This window comes from Dendrobates tinctorius, unplaced genomic scaffold, assembly GCF_039654945.1.
Source record: "Dendrobates tinctorius isolate UK_male_01 unplaced genomic scaffold, ASM3965494v1 ptg000018l, whole genome shotgun sequence".
In the NCBI taxonomy this organism is placed as follows: Eukaryota; Metazoa; Chordata; class Amphibia; order Anura; family Dendrobatidae; genus Dendrobates; species Dendrobates tinctorius.
This window is the reverse complement of record NW_027361686.1, coordinates 19,419,101-19,428,846: the sequence shown is the minus strand read 5'-3', so window position 1 is coordinate 19,428,846 and position 9,746 is coordinate 19,419,101.

Below are 9,746 nucleotides of genomic sequence, written 5' to 3'. Positions count from 1 at the left end.
GTGGGTCTCCTGGATTCTATTGCTGAGTTCTCGGAGGGTACTCTGGTCCTGGGGGGCGACATCAATATCGCACTTGACCCATCTGCAGATACATCTTCTGGAGCTTCATCTCATTCCCTAGCAGCACTACATAGACTTAGAAGGACATTACATGATCACCAACTTATCAACACTTGGAGACTACTACACCCATCAGAAAAGGACTTCTCTTTTTATTCGTCAGTCCATGACTTATTCTAGACTAGACTATTTCTTTGTACACCACAAAGATATCTCTAAGATATAGGAGACTGACATAGACTCCATTACCTTCTTGGACCATGCGCGCTCTGTTCTATCGTGCTTGCCCTGCCCTCCTCGGCCTCCCGTCAACGGCAGTGGAGACTAAACTCCTCTCTCCTGGATGATCCTATGGTTACTCAGGAGATTTTCCAGACCTTGAGAGAATTTTTTGAACTTAGCAAATCTGCTGATACTTCTCCAAACACTGTTTGGAAGGCTCATAAATGCGTGATCAGAGGAGTATTGATAAAACATTGGGCGAGGAGGGAGAGGGAGGCCGATCTTGATGCCCTTCTGACCCAATTAAAAATACTGGAAACAAGCCATAAACCTTCCCCTACAGAAGCAGCAAAAATTGCACTCATTAAGGTGCGAGATGATTTGCGTAACCTTCTTAATTAAAAGGCTAAGGGGATTCTAGCCCATTGTAGGCAACACTACTACGAACATGGGAACAAATGTAGCAAATCCCTCGCAAAAGCATTAAGACAGCAAAGAGCTAGGTCTTACATTCCAGAAATATTCTCCACCGCCCATGCTAAACGTGTCCTATCCTCCCATGACATTGCAAAAGCCTTTCAGACATTTTATGCGTCCCTTTACAACTCAGATAGTAGAAATCCTGCCACCGCCTCGCTCGGTTCTCATTCCCGTGTAAAGGAATATATTACGAAGGCAGGTTTACCAAGGCTGATCTCCAGTGACATCTTGATGCTGGAGGAGCCCATAACAGAACAAGAAGTGCACTCATCTATTTCTGCCTCTAAAACGGGTAAGGCACCAGGTCCCGACAGCTTCCTTGCCCTTTACTACAAAAAATTCAGAGAATTACTAATCCCGGGAATGTTAGCCTCCTTTAATTCAATGTCTAAAAATTACCCCCCACATCCAGATTCTCAGAGAGCCCATATTGCGGTGATACATAAAGAAGGGAAAGACCCGACCCAGTGTGCTAGCTTCCGCCTGTTCCCTGTTAAATGTTGATGTAAAACTCTTTGCCAAGATCCTTGCATCTAGACTTGCTCCCCTTCTCTCGGGAATCGTTCACCCTGACCAAGCTGGATTTATGCCAGGCCGAGAGGCCAGAGATAATACTATTAAGTCTATTAACTTAATTCATCATGCTAAATCCTGGAATGTCTCATCAATTCTCTTATCCACTGATTCCAAGAAGGCATTTGATAGGGTCAATTGGGTTTTCATGGAAGACACCCTCATTCACCTGGGTCTGGGAACAAGGATGCTCCAGTGGATCCTGTCTCTATATTCAGTCCCTTATGCCAGGGTCCGGGTGAACGATGCACGTTCAGATCTGTTTTATATTTATAATGGCACACGGCAGGGATGTCCTTTGTCCCCCGCCCTCATTTTCATTCTCACCCTTGAACCCTTTCTTAGACATGCTAGAGCCAACCCCAATATCTCGGGTATTCATATACTTAAAAACACTTATAAAGTAGCAGCATACGCTGATGACCTTCTTTTCTTTGTTACCTCACCTAAGATCTCCCTGCCTAACCTAATGAATGAATTCAGAATTATGCCCAATTGTCTAATTTCAAGAATAATTTTTCAAAATCTGAGGCGCATAACATTAATTCTTCCCCGGAACTTGTAAGATCTTTACAGAAGTCCTTCAGTTTCAAATGGGCTATCCAAAACCTGAAATATTTAGGAGTAAGACTATCTGCAGACATCAATTCTCTATATCGATGGAACTTCCCTAGCCTTTTAACATCTATTCAAACAGACTATGATAGGTGGTCCAAGATATCCTTCACCTGGTTTGGCAGATGCCAAATTTTTAAGATGATCATATTACCGAGGGTCCTGTATATTCTACAGGCTCTCCCCATCATTATCCCTGCTAACTTTTTTAGAAAATTAGGGTCCATTCAAGTCTTGTTTATATGGGGAATAAAATCTGCTAGACTAAAGAGGGGGGAGGTTCTCTGCAGATCCAAGAGGTTGGGGGGAGTGGGGCTTCCGGACCTGAAAATGTATCACTTGGCAGGCCACCTAGCTAGAATGATATGTAATAAAGTGCAGGAATGAGTGTGTCACCACGGAACAGACGGACCAACAGTTAAAGGGGGGGGTTTATTTACAGGGAATAATACAGGCAAAATAACGGTGCAGTATTGATATTATGAGAACAAACACTGGAGACAGTAAAAAAAAAAGAATAAACAGGATTTGACAATCTTATCAGGGGTTTTCCTATGAAGGCACTTATCAGTCTGAAGAGGTCTTGATTGAAGGGTCACTCCTCTCCCACGTTGGCGCTTAATCACCAGCAGCGCTTGTCATCTGTAGTCCTTCTGTACTCTGTGTCTTTACATTCCTCCACTGGGATCTCAAGGGTTAATGCTGGAGGCAGAGGGGGTACTGGGCAAATGGGGTCCCCTCTGCTCTGAGTCCTTTATCTAAGTACAACAGCTTTTCCCAGGGGAAACAACACTCCGTCCCCTGTTAGATCTCTCAGCACGGATCACTGCCTCTGCACGTGCTGCTGTCTCCACACTAGCTGCTGTCTTTGCACTAGCTGCTGTCTTTGCACTGGTCACAGACTTCACACGGGGGTCAGGACACACCTCATCTGTCACTGCAGACTCCAGGTTTACGTAGTCACAGGTTACAGTCTCTGCTCTGCCTCAGTCTCTATACAGGCCTCCACTTCTCTGCAGCTGTCAGTCTGTCCACAGGGGTCAGAGCACACCTTTGCTTCTCCGCAGTACACAGTCTCACGTTCTCACGGTCTGCCATCTCTGTGCATGGTACTCCGGTCTTTACTCTTTGACCAGGAGCTCTGTCTCTCTCCCAGTCTGCGTCAGCGTCCTCCCCCGAATGCTGCCCAGGATGCTCTCAGGAAAGCGCGCACTGTTTTCCCGCTCTCTGCTCTGCTGGCTTCCTGTGCTCAGCCCCTTCTCTGTTCCCCGTGGAACCTGCTACCCTGCTCAATGGTTCTGGGCATGGAGCAGAGGAGGCAGCCCTCCCCCAGCTCTTTCTGCACTTCACCCCCTTACAGATAGACTAGTGCAGAAATGGTCGCCATAAGGCATGGGTTCAAATAGAACAAAGTTATTGCCCGACCCCATTGAAGACCCTCCCATGGGTTTTACTTTTGGCCCCAGAGCAAATCAAATCCCATCCGACTATTGGATCCACTTTAAAATACTGCAATACAGCACTAGTCCATTTACATTTACTCCCAGAGGCTTCTCCTCTCACTCCGGTGTTGAGTCATCCTAAATTTGTCCCTAGCCGCTCGGACTCCATTTTTCGTCTGTGGATAGATTAGGGGAAGGATAGAGTAGACAACTGGGGAAAGGGAGCCTCCTGGCCTTCTCTGAGTGACCTTACTGCCAAAACAGATCACACAGTGGGAGAGAGATTTAAATATTTCTTTTACGGAAGATCAGAGAACTCAAATTTTTACCCTTGTACACTGTGCCTCGATTAGCTCTAGGTTCCAGGAGGCTGACTATAAGATTTTGTCCAGATGGTACAGAGTGCCCTCGAGGTTGCACACCATATTTCTGGAAATTGACCCCAACTACTGGAGGTGTGGAAGGGCAGAGGGCACGATTTTTCATATTTTCTGAAATGTGACGTATTGCAGTCATTTTGGACGGAGGTGTGGGAAATTATTTGTCGGGTTACGGGTTGTTCCGAAAAGTTGACTCCGACTCTGATACCACTCCAACATAATGAAGTTTTGGGCTACTTAGCTTGGATGGATGGATTTTCGAAGCTCTAGTGAGTATTGTGATCTAATGCTGGAGGCAAACCCCCCTGAGCTTAACTGAAAACATCAGGCTGAGTGGTGGACTTGGTCGGGTGGGTGCTCCTTCACTTACCCCCTGGTTTTTTCCTTCCCTCCCCTTTTTTTTTTTTTTTTCTGCCTCTCTTGGCTCTGTTACTTATTTCCCCCCACTCTCTTTTCAGCTGCAACTGCTCTCCTTCTTCTTCCTCTGTTCTGTCTTTTCTTTCCTATACTGTTTGTTAAAAGGTAAAAAATGAAAGACCCTCCATATTGGGTCATTGACCTCTACTACCGGGTCCCCAGATGTTAAGGACTCGTGGATGATTGTCTTGGTCGGGAGTTAAGTTGTATTGCTTGTATTCGTCTACTTGTCTGGTTTCAATTATTATGTTAACCTGGATTTCGTTGTGAGTCTTTAAATAAAGAATTATAAAAAAAAAAAAATTGACAGACACTGAGGCACCAATAGAAAAGTATGAATATCGGGGCTTGTATAAATCTGATCGTGATGGAACATACATTTTTGACTTCAAGGTTAATTGGGAATTGGGGAAGAATATGCATGTTTTCTCATAAATGTAACCCCTGCTTATTAGCCACAAATTCATAGTGGCCAGACAACTGACAACACCTAGGTCATGTTTGATCTCTGGGGAAAGGTAGAATCCCGATAGAAAATGTGGCGACGATCTCGATCTTCTGTGAAAATCAGGAGTGAAGTTATCACATAACTTGTAGATTTTATAAAATCCTATATCCCGACCCACGTGAGGTCATCATGAGGGGGTGTGGGTGCAACTCAGCTACTGATGAAAGGTCAAGACACATTATGATCTTTATTCCTGTAGAGAGATACACATCGTGTATGCATGAATCCCGTTCGCTGAACGTACCCCAAATCGAAATTCTTTCCTTTGGCTTATCTAACTCATCTCTGTGAGCATCGTAGCGAGTTTCTTATGTTATTCCTTTTTACTTTATGCACTTTATATGCTGTATTATTTTCTTCCTTTCTAAAATCTTTTGTTCATTTTTTCTAAACACGATTTATCATTTGGATTAAATATAAAATGTAATAGTTCTGTTCCTTTTGTTCTGGAAACTAGACCCCTGAAAGCCATACGCTACCAGAACCAGACCTCCAGTCAGCCTGAATATAAAAATCGATTGGTGATGGTATCAAGTAGTCTGGGGTTATTGTGGAGTTTGCAGTGACTGTATCAGGAGTATGTACACACTGTATATTCCCTGCTTGGGAATCAGAGGTGTATATACCATACGCTCACTGCTAGTTTCCCGATAACCAGCCTATTAGTGGAAACAGCCTGTGGCCTCCTCTATTAGTCATCGCTCAATCTTGAAATTGTCCGGATGATAGGGGGCAGCAGAGCTGTTGAACACAAAGATCACAGCGAGTGGTTCTGCATGACCTTCTAAGGCTACTTTCACACATCAGGTTTTCGGCGTCAGGCGCGATCCGGCGTCGTGCCGGAACGCCGGATCTGGCAAAGTTTTGTAAAACCGGATGTGACGGATCCGGTTTTCTGCCGGATCCGTCTTTTTCTTGACAGACAAAACCGGATCCGTCTCATCCGGTTCATCCGTTTTTCTATCCGTTTTTCGACGGATTACGCCGGATCCGGTTTTTAAAATTGACCCTTGTGGCCTTCCGAACGGGATTGGCTACTGGAAAACTATATATAGCATGTTCCTACAGCCCTTCTTTGACAGGTTGTAGAGGAGAAAGTGCAGGTTGGAGAGAAGAGCAAGTTACTGGCGAAGATGGATGTTGTCATTGGAAATATTTTGAAGAATTTGGCGGATTTTATAGCGGAGGCGAATCGTTTGAGGGTGATTGTTCTGGAGAAGGAGAGAGCGAGACAGCAGCGCATCAGGCATCGTAGACGACGTTTGTGGATCCACCCCATCACAGCCAAGAGAATGACGCGTGGGGTCTATTCTACACTCTGCATGGACCTTCGACGAAACCCGGATACATTTTTTGGATATGTTAGGATGAAAATGGAAAATTTTGATTACTTGGTGGAGCGCATTGCACACCTCATAAGAAAAGCGGACACCTATTGCCGCTTCTCTGTTTCACCCGCAGAGCGTCTGATGGTGACTTTAAGGTAAGCCACATTTATTGGATGTGATCGCATCAGAGCACACTTTCACTGCAATCTTGTTGGTGGTAGTTTGTATCTCCAAGTGTTATAGCTCAGTTTTGGTATGTAATGCTGTGATTTAAAACTAATTTATTGTTTTTTAATTCCCCACAGATTTCTTGCAACTGGAGAATCCCTTTCGTCACTGCATTTCCAGTACAGACTCGGGATTTCCACCATATCTGGAATTGTGAAGTACACATGCCGTGCACTGTGGGACTCCTTAGCTGAAGAGTTTTTACCAGAGCCCACAACAGAGAGGTGGATTGAAATTGCTGACAAGTTTCAACAGATATGTCAGTTTCCCAACTGCTTGGGAGCTGTGGACGGGAAACATATCCGCATTGTAAAGCCAGCTGGATCGGGATCGGAATATTTCAATTACAAGAAATATTTTTCAATTGTCCTCATGGCCATCGCTGACGCGGAATACAAATTTATTGCGGTTGATATTGGGGCCTATGGCCGCTCCAATGACTCTCAAGTTTTCAAACTGTCTGCCATGGGGCGTAAACTGTATGGAAACACCTTCCAGTTCCCACCACCTAGACCGCTGCCGCAAACATCTGGTCCACCTATGCCATTTGTCTGTGTAGGGGATGAAGCCTTCCAGCTGTCAGAACACCTTTTGAAACCGTACTCTAGCAGAGGATTGACAAGACCAAAACACATTTTTAATTACCGCCTCACAAGAGCAAGAAGAATGGTTGAATGTACCTTTGGTATTCTGACAGCCAAATGGCGGGTCCTATTGACTGCGATCAACCTCAAGACAGAAACTGTGGACGAGGTGATCAAAGCGTGCGTGGTACTCCACAATTTTGTTATCTGCAAGGAACCCATTTCCATTGAGGACACCTCTGAAGAAACCACCTTGCAAGATTACCATGACATTACCACTAGAAGTTCTGTGACGGTTTCAGTAATGAGGGACAATTTTGCACTATACTTTATGTCACCTCAAGGCAGAGTACACTGGCAGGATGACAGAGTGTGAAAGATTTGTGCCCTAACCAAACTTGTGTACCTTCTGTACCAACAGTATATACCTTTGCCAACCAAAGTTGGCTATCTTGTCATGGTCTCTATTTTTAGCTTTAGGCCACAGGTGTGTACCTGGTTGTGTTTTATGCAAAGTATTTCACCTTTTAACAAAAGTTGTGTACATTGTTAGGAAATCACCAACAATAAACACAACTTTTTAGGTGAAATACTTTGCTTCAAACACAACCAGGAACACAACTGTGGCAAAAAGCTAAAATTTACCCACAGTTATATACCTAGTTTTGAATACCATTTCACCTTTTAAATACCCTGTATTTAACCTTTTTCGCCGCAGAAAGAAATGACAGACAACCAGTGTAAAATAATTTAACTTTTATTGAAAAATGTTTTTTTTAGTAAACTTTTTTAAAATTTTAATAAACTTGTTTAATAAAGCTTTGAAACCATAAAACGGGTCATTTTTATTTAAATACACACATTATAAATCTGTGTAGTGTGTGGTGGAAATACTGCTGTAGGGGCTGCGGGACACTTCGACACTGGGAGTGTGGAGAGAGGACTGGGATCGTGGTGGGGAAGGAACAGTTAGAGGTGAAGGTGTGGAAAAAACTACAGAATGGGTGGACATGTGGGAAGCAGAAGAGGTGGTGGGTGGTGGAGTGGAGGGTTGGGCAGGGACTGTAGGAGCAGATGATGTTGATGGCAAGTTGCATGGGGAAGGAGTTTGGTACGGGGCAGGTTGCTGGAAGTGGGGAGATGTCTGGTACGGGGCAGGTTGCTGGAAGTGGGGAGATGTCTGGTACGGGGCAGGTTGCTGGAAGTGGGGAGATGTCTGGTACGGGGCAGGTTGCTGGAAGTGGGGAGATGTCTGGTACTGGGGAGGTTGCTGGTACTGGGGAGTTTGCAGGTACTGGGGAGGTTGCTGGTACTGGGGAGGTTGCTGGTACTGGGGAGGTTGCTGGTACTGGGGAGGTTGCTGGTGCTGTGGAGGTTGCTGGTGCTGGGGAGGTTGCTGGTGCTGGGGAGGTTGCTGGTGCTGGGGAGGTGGATGGTGCTGGGGAGGTGGATGGTGCTGGGGAGGTGGATGGTATGTAATAGGAGGGGGAGGATGGAAAGTGGCTGGAGGGGGTATAGATGTAATAGGAGGGGGAGGATGGAAAGTGGCTGGAGGGGGTGCAGGTGGAGGAACTACTGTGGTGGGAGGAGGAGGTTGGGAGGTAACTTGCTGGAGAGCAGCGTGGCATGAATGCATTACATGCATCTGCTGGGCAGGAGAGAGCATTTCCATGCGCTCCACAACAGACCTGAAAAAGGTGTGGTTTGGCGAAGATCTTGCTTCTGAATGCATGGTTTGCAGAAGTGTCTTCACCTCCATAATGCTGGAGTTGATCTGCTGATAGCCTGCGGAGATTTGCTCTGACAAGACTTTTAGACAGTTCTGGAAAGATGCATTCAGATGCAAGAACTCTGGCGCATAAGTCTTTTCCTGACCCCTCTGCCGCTGCCGCCCAGTACCCGCAGGTGTACTAGAGGTGGCAGGGGCAGAAGGGTGGGGTAAAGGGAAAGTGATCTCCTCACCAGCAGCTTCATGTAATGTAGGCGGCCACGATGCTCCTGTGCTGGTGAATGGGACAGATGGGTCGAATGTGTGGGAAGGCTGGGAAGGTGCAGATGTACCGGGGCGGTCGAAGTGTCCCTCGGTGCCGGTCTCCTCAGGGATCGCCTCAGAAGGGTCCAATCGTGCAGGCTCCCGAGTGCTGCTCACCGTGCTGTGGAATAAAGAGAAAAAAAAAACAATTAAAATAGTGACATGGTATGGCCCTGGCTGAAAAAAAAAAGTTACATCTAAACATTTTTTTGTCACATGTGGTGTGTAATATTTACCTTCTGGTGAGCATTGTCTCCCGGAGGAACGACAGGGCTCGTGCGTACTTGTACTTGCTCCTGCGTCCTCCAGATCCACTCGGGGCCCGCATCTCTTTATTGAACTCCTTCTTGAAACGATCCCTCACAGACCGCCACCGCTTCACATTTCTCTCCCCTGAAACGAGAAAGGACAAAGTGGTTAGTATACAACATCAGTGTTTCCCAAACTCCAGTCCTCATGGTCCCCAGGGGTCATGTTTTCAGGATTTCCAAAGTAAATAGAAATCCTGAACACATGATCCGTGGGGACCACGAGGACTGGAGTTCGGGAAACACTGGTTTAAATCAAGCAACCGGTACTGTATATACTTACGCTCTTTAATCTGGGCCCGAGCTTCGAGGTCCTCCCAGCGGTCCACAAGGAGCGAACAGATTTCCTCCCAGAGTCGTCGGGTAACGATCAGGTCAGCGTGGCGGCGGTCAGCCATATTCCAGAGCGGCTCCCTTTCTCTGACGAGATCGATGAGGCGGTCCACATCAATCCCTCCATCCTCACCATCAGAGTCGGGAGCACGCTGTGAAGGCTGTTAAAGAAAAAGACAAAAATAACATAATTAGCCTCCACAAAAGAAATGAAATAAAAAGTGCAAAAAAGACAA